Genomic DNA, 20,226 nt, shown 5'->3' on the forward strand with positions numbered 1-20,226 from the left:
TGCACGTGCTATCACCAATAACTTGGAATTATTCCCACTGCCAAAACCACTGCAACAACTAAACTTTCATGAGAGCATTATAATGCAAACAATGCACCCATTTCAAGCAATAATACACCTTCAACCAAAAAGAGCAAAACTACCTCTCTCTGAATTACTCAAAGGCATTTGTGGCAAAGCAGTTTATTTGCCATTAGATCTCAAAGAAAATGTGCACACTCTGGGAATGCAACGGCCAATAGATCAATCTTTGATTATCCTAGTAAATGGCATACCTACAAAAGACAAAAGAATTTAGCAGCAACTAGTGGACATACATAAATTCAGAGAAGCTCTGCATTATCTAAAAGACAACAATGAATACTACAAAGAAATAGACATTGAAGAAAAGCTGAGGGAAACTATCAAAAAGACTCATCATGAACTGGCCAATTTCAACTTCTAGATCCCATGACAGAATCCAATATTTTAGACCATCATATAATTCACCCATTGCACTCTAAAGACACCACAGATTATGCAATGGAAACTTACCAAATGCGGCAAGCCAAAGGATCTCAAATCAGCATTTGGGAAAAAAAGTGTAGAAGCATGAGCCTTTCCTCTACTCTTTCCTACTGGAAAAGGGGCAAGGTATGATGAAAGACCCACACAAATAACAGCAGCAGAATACCGCTCTTTACAAATGTATTCTGAAGACCCCAGATTCAGTCAAAATGTGGAATACACATTCCACCTTCTCTTTGAAAGTGAACTAGCAACTCTATGCTACACAGAGTTGCACACACATTGAATCAGGCACCAATTTTCAAAATATGTCTGCTATGCAATTACTACAAAAAGTGCAAAAAAAAGTTTTCAGGATAGGTTAGGTTTTTCGGTGGGGGTGTAGAGGGGGGCTGTAGAGCGAATGCAGTCTATTTTATTCTAGAATGCAAGGAATAGCAGCATTTACTTTACTTGCATCAAAATTGATTAGAAATAGCCCGTCAAGTATACTTAAGAGTGATAGTGCTACATAGCTCATGCTTTCTTTAAAGACTGTGCTACCATTATCTATCAATGCTTTATCAAGGATAAGACCTTGGGCCTCATTACGACCCTGGCGGAAATCGAAAAACGATGGCGGAAATGCAATACCGCCATCGAATAGCGCTCGGTGCGACTATGACCCGTCACCGCAAAGTACGAAGCCATTAGCGACACCGTAGTGAACGCCAACGCTAACTGCACCAAGTACGCGCGCGCGCGCCATGCCAAACCGTAAATACCACCATGGCGCAAGGGTACGCGAATTCCGACCCTAGCGGACATGTACCTAACGCCATCAAGCATGGCGGAAAGTACCATTCCGCCATGGTGAGAAGTACGGCATCGCGAATCAACCGTAAACGGCCCCACTGAGTGCCTGTACACCGCTCCCTGCCCACAAAGTACAACTCCCCGTAGGTGCAATGAAGTCACAATGCAACCAGTAAAATGTACAAGTCACCCATGCATGCCAACGAACAAAAGATTCACAAGAGGGGCCAATGGGAGCCGCAGGGCACAGATGGCACGAATACAGAAGCCATTCCAATGGACATGACCACAGTCCCCCCCCCCGAAACGCACGCAAACACAGGCACCTGTGACCAGCAATATTCCGAAAATCACATCATTCCACCAGTCCACCTGGCTGACCGGCATCTGTTACACAAAACCCAATCCCCCGCCCCTGAGCATGACAACATTCAGTCATATTGGCAGCCCCCATCCCTGACCTCACTGGGCTTCGTAGGCAAACGCGCCCAGCACAGTACCACGCAACTAAACTCCGAAGCTGGAACCCAATGCAGATCTCCTCACAATACATCGCTCCCCAAATAGGAATATGCCACATCACTCGCAAAGAAGAACGCTACACGGCCCATATCAGAATAGAAATTTAATGCACAACAAAATCACCAAGCCCATACAGCCATTAGGCCATGAACTCCAAAACACATATCACCATTGTGGGCTGCATCCGCAAGAAATGACCAGCTACTACTTGTGTGACGCCCTGTTCCATCATGGTACACAGAGCCACATTCACGTACGAAAAGGCAACATGGAAGCGCACAGAACCGCAGGGCCGTCCCAATGGGGAGGCACTAGTCCAGCTGAAAGGCCGAAATGTTGCTCCGAGCCACTAGTACTGCGTAAGGGCATGTGGCCCATTGGCGATCGTCCCATAAGATCGTAATGCTGCTCCACTGATTAACACGAAGCAGCAGGTGTCGGGAGTAAAAGCCATCTGCAGGAGTGGCATACAGATGGCAGTGGCAAAAGGGGAGGAGATACCTGTCAACCAAAAGAAAAGAAAAAGAACAGAATGGCCATCAGAACTACATTCGAAATACTCACTTCAATGATCACACTAAATCCACAGCCATATGCATGCTAGCCCACTCCAAAGGATCATCACCACCCCAAAACCACTTGCGACTCATAACCATCTATATCGAGGTGTAGACACCATCACAAACGATTGTACCTGTGCATGCGTCTGTGAAAACAGAATCCATCAGATGGGAATGTTAACGTGCATAGACACAAGTGTCTGAAGGCGCGTCGAGACAGGGAGGGCTCAACAAGGCCAGATAGACGATGGTCCCACTATGGCAGCCCTGCATCACATAGCGCAGGGGAGGCGGATAGATTCCAAGAAGCCCTGTACATGGCAAACTCTGTATCAAATCACCTGCCCATGCATCCATTCATCATTCCCTCATCCCGGTATAAAAACGCCTGAATATTTACTCACATAACATTAGAAATATCCATTGAGTCTGTGCGTTATGCAGCCTGCAAAATCCACAGTGCCCCAGCCCGTAATTCCAGTGTTGTGAAGTAACATGTATTTGGGAACGTCCGGCCTCATCGCCCACGTCGCTATTGCGCATCCCAAACTATTCATGTCAATCATTGCATCCTCGCCATGGCCCCTGTCTCAAGGACATTGAACAATAGAACGTTATATTTGCAGTCAGACCTGTGGGCATCTCCTCGCCGCTAGCTGGAAACCGAAAGCGCCGCCCTTCGAATTCCTCATTTGCAACATCACGTCGAAAAGGCATCTGTGGCCGTTTGAAATCACAAATTAATCCATCTAGTGCGGCTGTGTGTGAAAATGGCAACTGCCTTCACCCACAAATGGGACGCCCCGCCCGTCGGTGCAACTCGGTACAGTGATGCATGAGGGCCCACCGTTACTCGAGTACTACGTTCCACTGACCCATCACAAGTCTGTTCGCGACTGCAAAGATTGTATGTGAAACAATGGGACCATAGCCGAATGTACATATCAACCAATGTTACACGGCCATCGGGTACAAATACATGATTGCAATAGCAAGATGCCATTACTCGAATTGCAGCGTTGTGTGCGGGACGTGCTCGGCCAAAGGGGAGAGCAGCTTGCACAGGTGGAATGAATCACCACAGGTGGAGGCCATACAGCCTGAAAACACATAAATTGCACACCCAGTCTCCTCCCACAACCACACCCACTCCGAAATGCTACCGGCAGGACTCGCGATGTTGGCCCTGGGGGACCTGATAGCACTGCAAGTACTCCAACTCCAAGAAGAAGACGAACACCAACTACAACCGGCCGCACGGAGGAGACGCAGGAGGAGGAGGAGGCCAAGGCAGGGCCAGCAAGGGCCGCCAGCACAGCCACTACCACCACGCAGGCAGCCCGCAATCCCACGCCTCCGAGCACATCCGTTCAACCTCACTGATGAGCAGATCCACACCCTCTACCGTTTGGACCGGGACACCATAGCCGCCATTGTGGACATGACACAGGCTGACCTTGTCAGCATGATAGATAGCCCAACCGCCATCCCACCCCTACTGAAGGTGATGTCTGTACTACACTTTCTGGCCACAGGTACCTACCAGCACACAGTCGGACAGTTGCATGGCATTTCTCAGCCACTGTTCTCACGGACACTATTGCAAGTGCTCGATGCCCTCCTGCAGCACGCAGACGACTACATCTCTCTACCACGCTCGGAGCAGGATATTACCAACACAAAAGTGGGATTCCATGCACTTGCCGGCATACCGGGTTGCATTGGTGCCATCGACTGCACCCATGTGGAATTGGTCGTCCCACATGCCATGGAGGCCCAGTACCGCAACCGAAAACAATTTCATTCCCTGAATGTACAAATGGTGTGTGACTCCAACAGGATCATTACACATTGTTGTGCCAGATTCCCTGGATCAACCCATGATTCTATGGTCTTGAGGAACTCTACTATACCACGCTACATGAAGCGACACGCAGGGAACAGATCCTGGCTACTCGGTGAGTCTCATTTCATGCATGATGATGTGGGGTATGTGATGCGGCAATGACCTGGCAGGAAGGGGGGGGGGTGTGCATACGTAGCAATGGCATTCCACATCATACGTTTCTCGTCCACATACAGGTGATGCTGGGTATCCACTGAAGAGATGGCTCCTCACACCAGTCCGGAACCCACGGGACCAGCATGAGGAGGACTACAACCATGCCCACTCACGTACCCGTGTAGTCATTGAACAGGCATTCGGCCTACTGAAGACTCGTTTCCGCTGCCTCAGCAGGTCTGGCGGGGCACTCCTGTACCGCCATGAGAAGGTTGCAAAGATGGTCATGGCATGTGTCATGCTCCACAACATGTGCGTACGTAGAAATGTGCCCATGCCCCCTGACGCAGAACTGCAAGCACCTGAAGATGGTCATGATGAGGGTGGGGATGTGGCAGCACCTCAAGGAGTCTGCGAGGCACCGGAGGGCCGTGACATTCGTCAGCATCTCATTGATGCATGCTTCTAGCACTCACGCCTGGTGGCTGATACATGGACACGGGACTCGTGGCACTGTGTGTGTCTGGTACATGCACAATATGGACTGTACGCCTATGATGGCCTAGTACACAAAGATCATTGTCCACACATCTCATTGGTTGATCGTGCACTGTTTATGGCATATGTGATATCATGTTGAACACCCTATCGACCCGCCACCCAAGTGAGCCCAACACACCCCCTCCACCCTCCTACCTCCCCCCCGAACACCAGTGTCCAAAGATGCTCATTGTCAGTGGGCTGTCGCTATTGCAAGCCCCCTCTGCGGGTATCAGGGGCACCCCTGCCTGTGGAGCGCAGGTTCCTCCCCGATCTACGTTGGGGGCTGCCCTGGACGGAACTTGCAACGGATGATGTCTCTGCCTGCTCACGTCCATGCATGTCCCTAAGGGTTTGTGAGAGCTCAGTGAGCACACGGCGCACTGCGGCAAGTTCGGCACATACGTCTTTGGACGTCGCATGCAGTTCCCCCCTCAGGCTCTCGGTGCTTCTCTCCATTTGGACTCTCAGGCTCTCGGTGCCACTCTCCATTTGTGCCCTTAGTGTCTCTGTACTTCTCTCCATTTCTGCCCTAAGTGTCTCAGTTGATGTTTCTATGTCTGCCTTAGTGCCCCCACATTCATCGGCATGGTCCTTGAGGAGCGTGGCCAGTTGCTGCTGTTGCACGATTAACTGGTCGAGGGACTGTTGCCTCTGCTGGGCCATGGCCATTTGCGGGGGTGTCACAGAGGGGCTGTTGACCTCATGTTGCCTTGCCACAGGGCTTGTGGGGGATGGCCAGTCGTCGTCTTGTGGGTGCCCCTGCGTGGTATCCTCATGTTGTACGGGATGGGACAGACAGGGGGATTGGGACAGGTCATGGATGGATCTGACTTCGACATCCCCGTCTTCTGTGTCGGAGCATGCTGCCATCAATGGGGTGTCACCTATGGTGCTGCTGCCACCAGAGGCAGTGCCTTCTGTGGCATCCGTTGGGGGGACCTGTGGTGGTGGTGTTGTGGGCATGCTGGCTGCTGGGGTGCCTGTTGATGTTCCCTCCTCTGTGCTGCCACCTGATTTGTGCTGCTGCCGTGTCTTGATGCGTGCAGCTGAGGTGGAGGGTCTTTGGCCGTTGGTCTTGGCCCTCTTTGCAGGTGTGCTGGTAGGGGTGTCCTGATGCTCGTCGTTTGGATCGGACCCTGTGGTGGAGTAAAGGAGGGCGAGGGTTATTAATGGGTCTGTGGGTATTGGAATGGCATTGTATCACATGCATTGGGGTGGTACCTGAGGGTGATTTGGGTCGGGGCCTTGGAGGTGCTTTCATTTGTGTGTGGAGTGAGGGTGCAGTTGTTTGGCAGCCTGCAGTTAGGGTGTGCCTGCTGCACGTGTAGTGGGTGTTTTAGGGGTTTTTAATTATTTATGTATTTATTGTGAGTTTTAAAGTGCGCTATCAGGCCGATGTGTGTGGACGTTCTCCTGGACATGTGTTTCTGTTGCACTATGTGGACACATGGTACTTCACATGATTGGACTTTGTGGATTTAGCATTGTTTTATCTGGCCCACCTACCTGAATCTTCGGATGTCTGCACTCCTTTCTCCATCCCTCCGACTCCCTCTATGCTCTCCATTCCGATGGTGGAGGCACAGATTTCTTCCCAGGGGGTCAACTTGATGGGTGATTCAGGACCTCCCCCGGTGGCTGTGGCAATGTTGCGGTTGGCAGAGAGTATGCTGCGGACGCGTATCCGCAGGTCGTCCCATCGCTTTCTGCATTGCTGTGGGTTGCGGGGTGCGGTCCCCACCGCACTTACCCGCTGTGCCACCAGAGCCCATATGGCCTTCTTGTTTGCAAGTGCCGTCCTGGTCATTTGCGTGGAGAAGACGATGGCAGCATTCTCCTGGAGGGTCTCTGTTAGCACGGTGAGTTCCTCACGGGAGAAGTGGACCTGCCGCTTGCGGTCGCACGCTTTCTTCGCTACTTTTCCCATTTTTCTTGGTTTCGCTAGGGTGGATGACGGGTTGGGGTGTGTCTCAGGGTAGTGTTTTTAGTGGTTGTGTGGTTTTTGTGGTTTTATAGGTGTACGGCGGGATGTTTCCCGTTCCGGGCCCATGTTTTTACTTCCGTTTCCGTATATTTACGGTCACCGTACTTTCCGGTAGGCGCACACTGCGGTGTCCGCTGTGATGGGTGGCGGTATTGCACCTAGGGCGCCGTACGGCGGTGGTGTGGGCCGTTTTGGGGTCATTTCCGCCATCGCGGACTTTGCACTTCCGCCATGGCGTGGTGCTCGTGCCCGATGGGTCGGAATGGGCCGCACTTTGCTCCATCGTGCAATGGCGGAAACGCTATTTACGCTGTGGCGGTCCGGTCAGTCACTTTCCGCCAGGGTCGTAATGAGGGCCCTTGTGATTTGTGAATGGTAACTGCGTATGCTAGAGTTAGTGAAAATTGTTCTCTGCGTACATACATGTCTTTGAAAAGAAGGAAGCAGGCTGTTGAGCGTCCTATCCTTTTAACTTCTGATAGTTTGTCAAAGAGAATATTGACAAATTGAATGTTGCTGTGACGTGGGTATGTTTGAAAGCCAACAAATGTACCAAGTGCTCTATTAACTAGTCCTTGCTCCACATCATGGTTACGTTTAAGCATCACTCTACAGTTTAAAGATAATTTTAATATTTTCTCCAAACCAGATGTGTTGGAGATAGAGTTTTCTGAGGTATGTAGCCTTGTTGTGGCTTGTTGACACATGGGGATTGCCATACCATGTACGTCCAGTTTATCTGTGCAGCAAATTTCAATTATTGGTTGCATTTCTTTTTTCAACATTGTTTCATTGAACTTTGAACAGCTTGCAAGAGTTGGCATCAAGGACATACAATTGACATTTTTGTGTGCTAATTGTTCCATGACGTCAGTAGCACATGAGTTATGGCCATAGTGTGCATGAATGTGCCTGGATTTTAATATTGATTGTGCTTCTTGAGATGATACACCAACTCTAATACCTTTTAAAATGTTGGTGTTTGTGAGGTCTGCAGACTGGCGCATGTTTTCTGTTAATTTTCTGTATTGGAAATGTTGCCAAAGGTTGACATTTCCTATGCTGCCAAGAGTTTTACGGCACAGTTTGCACCCTAAGGTTTTAATAATAGGTTCACCTTTCACTGGTGTCAATTGAAGAAGAACTCTGAAAACAATAATGTGTTTTTCTCCAAAGAGCTCTTCATAGTCTGTTTTGAGGACCTCTTGTACTCTGAGGTGAATCAAAGCCAACATTAGGTCACCTCATCTATAAGCAGGATTTGCATTTGTTTGAAAACTCTGCATAGTTCCATTGCAGCTTCTGTGAAAAGTTTGTAATAGTATAATTTGTTTTGGTGTTCTACTGGAAGGAGTAGTAATCAGTGTAAAGTGACCCCACCTATGTTGTAGGCAGCTAGACCTGTGGGGGCTGTAACAACAGCTGACAGTTTGTTGTTTGTCAATTGTTGGAGGAACTTGCTGATGATTTTGATTAAGATTTTTTTGCCTGAACCAGCTTGACCACTCACGTATAGCAGTATAGGTTTGTAGTCTTGGCAGGTACAGTTTTTATTTTCATGTTGCACACCATGTGCAATTTGTTTTGTTATTTCTTGGAAAATGCTATGCTGCTCATTGTTCAGTTGTGATTTCAGTACAGCGAAGTCTTTGGTAGCTTGATCATACTGAGACATGTGTTTTCTACTTCTGTCATGGCTAATGCTGCCTTATTTGCTATTAGAGGCTCTCCAAGTGGTTTTTGGCTTCCTGTTACAGAAGGTTGACTACTGTCAGGAGTGTCGACTTGTAGTTGGGCCTGGAGTTCTTCTTTGTGTTGCTGTTCATTGTGCAACATTGTTTGGTACTGTGTAAAGTTTACGTCTGTTATAGTGCTTTCATTTGCTTTGAATGCATCTTCATAGGAGTCATATGTATCCAGTAACTCTTCTTATTTTCTCCATGGTTTAAAAAGTTGTAACAGGGACATGTAATACATTTCTTTATGTTCAGGAGTTTTTAATGACAATTTGATATGATAAATTAAGCTGCGTTTGGGAAGTTTCACTAAGCTGATTTCACAATTTACAACTCTGTATCTACCTTTTCATCTGGTTTAATATTATTTTTGTATGTGAAGTTTTGGGCTACGTGGTAGAGACACATGGTTTCCAAAGTGGTACTCCTGTTTGGGTAGTATGTGTTTCTAGTAAATTGTTTTTTAAAATGTCTTGGCTGTTGGGATCATTTTTGGCTATTGTTTCTATGTCCTCATATCATTTGAGAACTATTTTTCGAGATATAGCAGGACGAAGACTTAGCCATACTATATGGTCAGATTTTCCATACAAGGCAGTACCGGTTAAACGGTCTGCAGCCTCATAGCAGCCACATTCTCTATGAGAGAGGATTTTTATGCCTAAGCTGTGCAATTTCTGTGATAGTGTTTTGTCAGATGATATGTCATCCTAGAGGTCCTGAAGCTCTGTTTTCTCTCCCTTGGGTTAAGTAGGCTGTGACATATCGTGCAACTGCAGTGGAATTGTCTGCAATGTACTGCACATCTATGTTTGCATTCCATAGGATGGCAATGATTGCATTGTAATCATTGATGTATTTCGATTATTCTGTTCTTTTTATGTAATATGTGCTCTTAGGTGATTTACCTTTGACAGTATGTCTGACTGAAGACATGAAGCTGTTTACTTGACCTGTTGCTGAAACTGGTCTAGGGAAACCAAAGCAGCATTTGTTGTAGTTTATCCATTTTTTAAATATTTGAGACGACAATATTTCCCACATGTGTGTCTTTGAAATTGTAAAATTTGTGCATGAAGGTCACTATGTGTTGTTTGTGAAGGGATTTCACAATTTTTGGATGAACGGCAAAACAGTGGCATCACTGTCCTGACCAAATTTAGGAGCATTTTGAATCCATAATAGCATGTGGATGTGTGGTGCTCCTCTGGCTTGATATTCTTTTCTCCAAAAGAAGTGTTGAACTTCTCTGAGGGGAGGAACAGTCTTATTACAAATAAAGTGTAGCATAGCAATGAAGCGATGATGGAAATATCTTAATACATTTACCGGATCTAGAGAGCAGAGTTCTCCTGGTGTTTTTATATCAATTTTTGTTTTGTTTTTGTTTGCTATGCGTAGGAAATCGTGTAAATCTTCCCATGCATATTCTGCACAACTTAATGTAACACACCAAGTGGGTTGGCCAAGGTTTCTTATCATACAGTGTACATCTCTGTAACTTCGGAACCAGTATTCCTTTGTACCACGCATGTTTGCTAAATGATTTGTAGTACTTGACTGTAAAACCTCATCTTTTTCTTGCACTTTTTGTAATAATTGCGAAGCTGACATATTTTGAAAGTGGGTTCCTGATTTTAATGTGTCTGCAACTCCGTAGCATAGAGTTGCTAGTTCACTTTCAAAGAGAAGGTAGAATATGTATTCTACATTTTGACTGAATCTGGGGTCATCAGAATACATTCGTAAACAGCGATATTCTGATGCTGTTATCTGTGTGGGTCTATCATCGTAACTTCCGGCTTTTCCAGTAGGAAAGTGTAGAGGAAAGGCATGTGCTTCTATACTTTTTCTCCATATGCTGATTGGAGATTCTTTGGCTTGTCGCATTTGGTACGTTTCCAGTGCATCATCTATAGTGTCCTTAGAGTGTAAAGGATGAATTGTATAATGGTCTAAAATATTGGATTCTGTAGCAGGATTTAGAAGTTGAAATTGACCAGTTTCTGATGACTCTTGAATTAGTTCAATGGTTTCTCTCAGGTTTTCTTCAATATTAACTTCTTTGTAGTATTCATTGTTGTTTTTTAGATATTGCAGGGCTTGTCTAACTTTATGTAAGTTCACGAGTTGTTGCCAAATTATTTTGTCTTTTGTAGGTATGCCATTTACTAAGACAATTAAAGATTGATCTATTGGCCGTTGTTCTCCTAGAATGTCTACATTTTCTTTGAGATCTAATGTTAAATAAACTACTTTGCCACAAATGCCTTTCACTAATTCAGAGGGAGGTAATGTTGCTGTTTTTGGTTGAAGGCGTATTATTGCTTGAAATGGGTGCAGTGTTTGAATTATGATGCTCTCATATAAATTTAGTTGTTGCAGGGGTTTTGGTAGTGGAAATAATTCCAAGTTATTTGTGATAGCACGTGAAGGTGTTTGGCTGTTGTCAAGTTTTGCAGTGCAGTAATTGCAAAGTATTAAGGGGTCAGTAATTTCGTATTTGTTTTCTGCTATAAGGTAGAGAGATAATTGGAACCATTTGGAATCTTCATTGTCTTCTATTTTGTACGTTATGTCTACAGTTTTTGTGCTACTTTTATAAAAAGTCCTGCGGCAACACACACACACACATGGTTTGGTACTTCAGCGGAGGTACTTATAAACTTTAGTATTTCTTTTTTGTATGTGTTTAATAGAAGGTTGCTATTTGTTATATTCCAAAATATTTTCTCTGTATATGCTCTATTTCTTCGCGTAGTTCTTTGGCTGTACCATGTAGAAGATTGTTATTTAAATTGCCTAGTGCTAAAGCAGGACCTTTAGCATAGTAGAGTTTAGGGACCAGATTTCTTATAGTTGAATGATGTGTTGATATCATTTTGATGTGACGGTAGGTGCTTATGCAAATAGGTCCTGAAATGCAGGCTAATGAATGTCATTGTAGTCCTGTGTATTTGCGCACTGGACAGGCATCCATATTTTGTAGTAGTTTCATTTTGAATTTGTCTTGGCTTTTTACATACTGATTGAGGAACTGGCGTAAAAATTTGAAAGATTTTTTGGCAATGTTGCACATTGATGTGCACGGTGTTAAGACGGATTTCTGAACTCTGTCCTGGTGGCGCAAAAGTTCAGAAGGCCAACCTAATTACTTGGAACAGGGTAACTTCTGGACGAGCCAGACCAATCAAGGTAGCGATCGCAGCGGTCAAGACTAGGTCTCAAGAGGGGTGAGGGTGACTGAAAGCCCGCAATGAGCACACAAAGCAAGGACACTTACAAACTACTCCAAACAGGTGTTATATTAAAAATATATACACATTTATTCCAAGGCCTTTAAAACAATGACCGTAGCGAGAAAATCACAATATAACAATAGTAAACCAACACATACCATACCAATACAATATATATACAAATACAACAAGTCTCAAGCGTTAGATGCACGAAATGTGTAGTCCACCTAAAAGGGAAGGAAAACAGGCAGTGCGAAATAATGCTTATACCCAGTCCGCCTTCAGAGGCACCTAACTAAAAGGAAGTCCGAGCCCTACGAAGAGTGGAGCCTTGTGCTCAAAAGTACCTGCACACGCTGGTGCCAACGGGCAAAAGGGGAGTCTCTTCGAGGGAAATCAGGCAGTTCAGTTTAGTGCACAAATGAAGAAGAACAAGTTCCGCGACTCAAGCGCAGCCTCCACTGTGGGCAGAAGCAGAGCGCGAGTACGGAAAAGGGCGCTGTTTTGACACAGCGGGGAAAAGCTATGGGCTCCTGCAGGAGGGCGACCAGTTCCTAGCTATGCTACTCACCGGTCCCCGATGCAAGCAGACCCAGGCTTCTCCGCGTCCGTTTCAGTCGCTGGCAGGTTCAGAAGAGCAGGGAACGTCTCGTCGTCATGTTGAGTAAAAGACGTCCCAATCGAAGAAACCCGCACAGTTTGTTACCACAGCAGGGCAACGGAGCGGCCGTGTGTATCTGAGCCAAATGTACACTACTCACTTCAGACCTGGGAACGCCAAGTGTACGAAGCGTGTGAGAGTGACAAGGCCTCGAAATACTACACAACCTGGCGGCGGTTACAGAGCAAGACTCCCGTGTAAGCTGGTCAGTCAGCTGGATGGCCCAGAGACGCTTCCGAAGGCTTACTGGCAGGAGATGGTGAAGATGCCGAGAATAGCTGTTCCCGCTATTCCAAGGGTCGAAGTACCAGTACAGGCCTTCTGGTTCGATCAAAGGTAAAAAGGGTTTCACAAGGCGACAGCAGTGCAGAGGAGAAGTCCTTCAGCGGGTCACCAGCGATTCCTCGGTTCAGCCTCTTGGTTGCAGGATACTTGGCTCCTGTATTCCTTCGTTCGTGAGAACTCAGGAGATCGACATGGTAGTGGTGTTTCCAGCCCCCTCTTATCCACGGTTCCCTTCGCGCCAAAACAGAGGGGACCCAATGGGAGATCCGCTCATCAACACTCACACCATTCGTGGACCAATCATGGACCACGGTGGTCCCAGGCATTCACACCACCCTAGACTCTCTGGCACCCAGGATGTGTATTGGGACCAGACATCCCAGCCCACATCCTGGAGGCACACACAAGACATGTAGAAGCCCGCAAAAGCATCCGTGTTTCGCGGGAAAGTACATGCCCAAATAAGGAAGGCCCCGGGTCGGCTCAACCTGGGGAAGGTGAAGGGAGCAAGACGGTCAGCGGACAGGACAAAGGAGCCTCGTGGTCTGGCCATTTTGGGAGCCAGGCCACCATTTTGGGTTAAGCGCGAGAAACGCGCTTAGAACGCAAAAAGGAGCTCAAAACACAAGAAACGATCGCTGCCACCATTCCCGTCCCTGAATCACTTGCACCGATCAGTTACAATCCTAAACGAGTATCTAGGGCCTGTAGAAGGCTAGAGACCCAAGAGAGCTGTAATTTAGCTTACAGTGCCCTCTTGTGTCATGTTGCACGAAAGCCGCAACATGATAAAAGAAACTACGGGAAACAGCGTTCCCCGGTACTGACTGTCTTAAGGGCATGTCAGTTTCCCCGTAAGAAAGGAGCAAAAGCCCAGAGGAGTGCGGCAGAAGGCTGCGCTTCTCTGGCAAAGTCGAGAACAAGGTGAAAAACAACAGCAAAAAGTTTAGGGGTTGCCACATGGAAGGAAAATTACCTACAATTACGAAATCTTTCCTAACACTCGCCCCTCCTAGACTATGGACAGGGGGATCTAATCCACCCCTGGATGAGTCTCTTGTTCAGGTCGGTTAAACATTCTGGACAACGCATCAGCATTGCTATGTTGGACACCTGGCCTATGCTCAATAGTGAAGTTGAAGCCTTGTAGACATATGGACCACCTAAGCAACTTTGGATTCTCCCCCTTCATGTTCATTAGCCACTTTACGGGCTTATGGTCAGTTTGCACAGTGAAGTGGGTCCCATAGAGGTAGGGCCTCAGCTTCCTTAGGGCCCACACAACAGAGAAACATTCTTTCTCTACCGTGGACCATCTGAGCTCTCTGTCCTTAAGCTGGCGGCTAATAAAACCAATAGGGTGTTCCTTACCCTTCTCATCTACTTGTGATAGTACAGCTCCTATCCCAGTGTCAGAGGCGTCCATCTGCACGATAAAAGGTCTTTGATAATCAGGGGCCCTGAGGACAGGGGCCTGGCACAAGGAGTCTTTTAAGCCATTGAAGGCCTTCTCACACTCGTCGGTCCAAGTTACCTTCTTGGGTTTCTTCGGAGTTGTGAGGGCAGTCAGAGGGGCAGCTATGGTGCCATAGTCTGCCACAAAATTGCGGTAATACCCCGTGAGTCCTAAGAAGGCTCTCACTTGGGTTTGCATAGTTGGGGTAGGCCAGTCTTGTACTGCTTGTACTTTACTGGGAAGAGGCTGTATCCTCCCTCCACCTACTTCATGTCCAAGGTAAACCACTGAGCCTTGTCCAATTTGGCATTTACTAGCCTTTATGGTCAAGTGTGCTTTCTGGAGAGCCTGGAGCACAATCCCGAGGTGTTTCACATGGTCTTCCCAGGTGGCACTGAAAACTGCTATATCGTCCAGATATGCAAGACAGAATTCGTCCAACCCATTCAAAACATGATTCACAAGCCTCTGGAAAGTGGCAGGTGCATTCTTCAACCCGAACGGCATTACCCGGAATTGGTAAAGGCCGTCTGGAGTAGAAAATGCTGTCTTCTCCTTGGCATGTTCTGCTAAAGCTATTTGGCAATAGCCAGCAGAGAGGTCAAACGTGCTGAGGTACTTGGAGGCACCCAAAGTATCCACCAGCTCATCTGCAAGGGGTGTGCATCTGTCTTGGTGACAGCATTCAGAGCCCTGTAATCCACGCAGACCCTCAATTCAGAAATGCCTGCCTTTGGAACCAAAACCACAGGGCTGGACCAAGGACTACTAGAGGGTTCAATCACCCCAAGGTCTAACATTTTGTTGACCTCGGTCTTAATATAAGACCGTACTTTATCTGACATCCTGTATCCCCTACTTTTGGTAGGTACACTGTCTCCTGTGTCTATGTTATGTTTGCACCAAGGTGTCAAACCAGGCAACTGTGAAAACAGGGGGGGAAACTGCCTAAGCAAACTTTTCACCTCAGTCTGCTGATCAGAAGTCAGGTGAGGGGCCACTCGGACACCCTCAAAGGAGCTATCTGAAGGACCGCTTTGGAACAGGTCAGGGAGAGGTTCCGACTCCTCTTCCTCAACGTCTGAAGCCAGTAGCAGTGCTGCGATTTCGACTCTTGGGACGAAAGCCTTCAGCCTATTCACATGAAACACTTTTGGAGCCTGTCCAGGCCTCCCAAGGTCCACTAAATAGTTAACCTCACCCAGGGGCTCCACCACTGTGCAAGGGCCTGACCATTTGTCCTGTAAAGCTCGAGGCCTTATAAGATTCATGATCAGGACTTGCTGACCAGGTGTAAAGTTGATGAGGGAGGCTTTCTGGTCGTACCAATGTTTCACCAGCGCTTGTCCTGCCTTCAATTTATCAGTAGCCAAGCCCATCAGAAGTACCATCCGTTTTCTGAGCCCTAGCACATAATCAACTACGTTGGTAGTAACAGGGGGAGTGGGCATCTCCCATCCCTCTTTGACTATGGCTAAGGGTCCCCGTACAGGATGACCGAACAGAAGTTCGAAGGGGCTGAAGCCAACACCCTCCTGTGGTACCTCTCGGTAGGCAAACAGTAAGCATGGTAAAAGAAGATCCCATTTTCTTCTCTGAGGTTCTTCCAGAGCCCCAATCATACTTTTTAACGTTCTGTTCAAACGTTCCACCAGAACATTGGTCTGGGGGTGGTATGCAGAAGAGAACTTGTAGGTGACCCCACATTCTTTCCACATAGTCTGCATATACTTCGACATAAAGTTGCTGCCACGATCCGACACAACTTCCTTAGGGAAGCCAACCCTAGTAAATATGCCAAGTAAAGCTTTTGCAACTGACTTGGCAGTTACAGTTTTCAATGGGATGGCCTCAGGATATCTGGTTGCATGGTCGACCAGCACCAGGATAAACCTATTGCCCGAGGATGTTTGCGGGTCAAGGGGACCAACGATGTCGATCCCTACCATTTCAAATGGTACCCCCACAACTGGGAGCGGTACCAACGGAGCCTGGATTCTCGAGCCAACCTTACCAGATAACTGGCAGGAGGCACAACTCCTGCAGTGACTTTCTACTTGCACCCCCATCTTGGGCCAGTAGAAGTGCATGGATAACCTTTGCTTGGTCCTCTTCATACCAAGGTGACCAGCAAGGGGCACTTCATGCACCAACTGCAGGAGGAAGGGCCTAACAGCAAGAGGAACCACCAACCTCCTATGGTCTCCTTCTGTAGACTCTGTGGGCTCACTATACAGGAGTCCACCTTCCCAATAAATCCTATGCGTCCCAGGAGGTTCACCCTCAAGCTGGGAGCAGGCCTGTCTCCTTAGGCCTTCCAGAGATGGGCACTCACGTTGGCCTTTACTGAATTCGTCCCTATCAGGTCCTCCTTCAACTAACAAGTCTTTTAGTTCAGGATGGTCGTTGGGGTCAAATACTTCAGGCATCGCCACCTCCTCGTCAGGCCCGGGCGATTGACCAACTTCCTCCACCGCAGTGGTAGGCGAGCTCGGGGGAATATTCTCTTTCCCTCGTCTTGACTTGTCGACTCCTTTCGCCTTGGGTTTCCCCTTGGGCTGGGGCGGCGTATTGGTCTTGGCCAATGCTGCTCGTGCTTGAGACCGTGTGTAGGGTCTTTCGGCAGTGTCTCCTACGAGCCCTAAAGCTCTGAGATCATTACCTAACAAGACCTTTCCCGGGACGTTTCTCTGAATGCTCACTGGAATCCTGACTGCTGTACCATTTAAAGTAAGATTTACAGGTATTACTGGGAACATACGGAGTGGGCCGTCAGCCAACTTAGTGGGCATCAGAGTAGCTCTGGCAACTTCCTCTGAGTCTACCAAGGTAGAATCCATTACAGTCCGACTGCACCCACTATCCCTAAGAGCTGGAGTATCTACTCCATTGATCAGCACACTGTCTTTAAAGTAGTGCTTTTTATTATCCGGAATCCTAGCATAAGCCTCTGCGACTTTAGGCTCCCAGGAACCCAGGGAAACTAAAACTACCTCAGCCTCTATCCCGCTGGGAAATGAGTCTGAGGAGAAGGATGCTCCTGTAATCTCTTCTTCCTCGTAGGAGGAGAAGGCCAGATTAGCGGAGTGGACCCCCAAAGGTCTAACCTTACACCGGGGATCCCCCTTCACGTGGTCAGTTGCTCCACAAGCAAAACAAGATCCATTGGGTCTGTTTACATAGGGAGGCTTATTGTAACCAGAGTTCTGTTTCGGAGGCTGACCTCCACTACCCTGTGAGTTCTCTTGTGTCTTACTCTTATTTTTCTTTTTGTGGCCCTTATGAGAAGAAGATTTATCAGATTCTCCACCCTCCATATCTTTGGACTTTTTTCCCTTCCTCCTGCTTACCAGGATGAGTTTTGTCCTTATGGGACACTCAATGTGACACCCATAAGTCTGCTGCAATGGCCAGCTTCTTAGGATCTATCTCCTTCGAATCGGCCAAATGCTGCTTAAGCTCCGGGGAAGAAGATGCAAAAATGTGTTCCAGCATGACAAGATTTATCATGCCTTCGAAGGTAGAAACCTTATAACCTTCGACCCAGCCAGTTAAGTTTTTCAAGGATTCAGTGACATAAGTTACCCAAGTACCACCTTCCTTTTTCTTATACTCTCTGAAACGTTTCAAATATTGGGCCGGAGTCTTCCCAAACTTTAAAATGAGGGTTTGCTTTAATATTGCAAAATCAGCTCGCTCAGCCTTCGACATTTCCATAATGGCACTACAGCCAGAATGGGGCAGTCTGCTGAGTAACCAGGCAATCTTATCAGCATTGTCAACTTGTTGAACTTCGCATGCATACTCAAACGCATTCAGCCAGTCCATAATGTCATTCCTTTCCTCATACACACTGAGCAGATCTTTCAGAAACCGTGGATGAGAGGAGGCCCCAGACCCATGTCCAGGACCCTTGGACCCATTTGCAACCTGAAGCTTGGCCAGTTCCAACTGGTGATCCCTGTCTTTCTGTTTTTCTGCCTGTTTGATTTTTAGTTTGGCTATGCTAAATTCAAGCTCCTTCTGCCTAAACCGCAGCTCTTGCTTCTTGAATTCAAGCATAGCCTCCCCATCAGCACTGGCAGAGGAAACATTAGACATCTCATCCTCCCTGTCCTCGTGGTCGCGATGGATCAGTGCAGCGGCAGAACCGTCGGTTCTACCAGTGAGAGCAGCCCCACCTCCTTCCGCACTGTCCTCAGAAGTTATAGTGTCAAGCTGCGCTTCTTGCCATGCCACGATTCTTTGGATCATTTCCAATTTCGTACCTTGAGAGGAAACACCTCTCTCCGCACACATCTTTTTCAATGTTTCTGATTTGGAAGCTGTTAGGAAAGATTTCGTAATTGTAGGGAATTTTCCTTCCATGTGGCAACCCCTAAACTTTTTGCTGTTGTTATTCACCTTGTTTTTGACTTTGCCAGAGAAGTGCAGCCTTCTGCCGCACTACTCTGGGCTTTCGCTCCTTTCTTACGGGGAAACTGACATGCCCTTAAGACAGTCAGTACCGGGGAACGCTGTTTCCCGTAGTTTCTTTTATCGTGTTGCGGCTTTAGTGCAACATGACACAAGAGGGCACTGTAAGCTAAGTTACAGCTCTCTTGGGTCTCTAGCCTTCTACAGACCCTAGATACTCTTTTAGCATGGTATTTGATCGGTGCAAGTCATTCAGGGACTCGAATGGTGGCAGCGATCGTTTTGTTTATTTTGAGCTCCTTTTGGCGTTCTGAGCACGTTTTTTCGCACTGAACCCAAAATGGTGGCCTGGCTCCCAAAATGGCCAGTCCACGAGGCTCCTTTGTCCTGTCCACTGACCGTCTTGCTCCCTTCACCTTCCCCAGGTCGGGCGACTCGGGGCCTTCCTTATTTGGGCATGTACTTTCCCGCGAAACGTGGTTGCTTTCGCGGGCTTCTACATGTCGTTTGTGTGCCTCCAGGGTGTGGGCTGGGATGTCTGGTCCCAATACACATCCTGGGTGCCAGAGAGTCTAGGGTGGTGTGAATGCCTGGGACCACCGTGGTCCGTGATTGGTCCACGTATGGTATGTGTGTTGATGAGCGGATCTCCCATTGGCTCCCCTCCGTTTTGGCGCGAAGGGAACCGTGGATAAGAGGGGGCTGGAAACACCACTACCATGTCGATCTCCTGAGTTCTCACGAACGAAGGAATACAGGAGCCAAGTATCCTGCAACCACAAGGCTGGACCGAGGAATCGCTGGTGACCCGCTGAAGGAATCCTCCTTTGCACTGCTGTCGTCCTGTGAAACCCTTTCGTCCTTTGATCGAACCAGAAGGCCTGTATTGGTGCTTCGACCTTTGGAATAGCAGGAACAGCTATTCCCGGCGACTTCATCATCTCCTGCCAAGTAAGCCTTCGGAAGTGTCTCTGGGCCATCCAGTTGACTGACCAGCTTACAAGGGAGTCCTGCTCTGTAGCTGCCGCCAGGTTGTGTTGTATTTCGAGTCCTGGTCACTCTCCCACGCTTCGTACGCTTGGCGTCCCCAGGTCTGAAGGGAGGAGTGTACATTTGGCTCGAATACACACGGCCGCTCCGTTGTCCTGCTGCGGCAACAAAACTGTGCTGGTTTCGTCGATTGGGACGTCTTTTTGCTCTACATGACTACGAGGCGTTCCCTGCTCTTCTGAACCTGCCAGCTGCTGAAACTAACGTGGAGAAGCCTGGGTCTGCTTGCTTCGGGGACCGGTGAGTAGTTTAGCTAGGATCTGGTCGCCCTCCTGCAGTATCCCATTGCTTTTCCCTGCTGTGTAAAAACAGCACCCTTTTGGCCATACTCGCGCTCTGCTTCTGCCCGCTGTGGAGGCTGCGCTTGAGTTGCGGAACCTGTTCTCCTTCTGCTGTGCACTAACCCGAACTGCCTGACTTCCTCCGAAGAGCTTCCCCTTTTGCCCGTTGGCACCGGCGTGGCAGGTACT

Source organism: Ambystoma mexicanum, chromosome 10 (genome assembly GCF_040938575.1).
Source record: "Ambystoma mexicanum isolate Mex_15411 chromosome 10, UKY_AmexF1_1, whole genome shotgun sequence".
NCBI lineage: Eukaryota > Metazoa > Chordata > Amphibia > Caudata > Ambystomatidae > Ambystoma > Ambystoma mexicanum.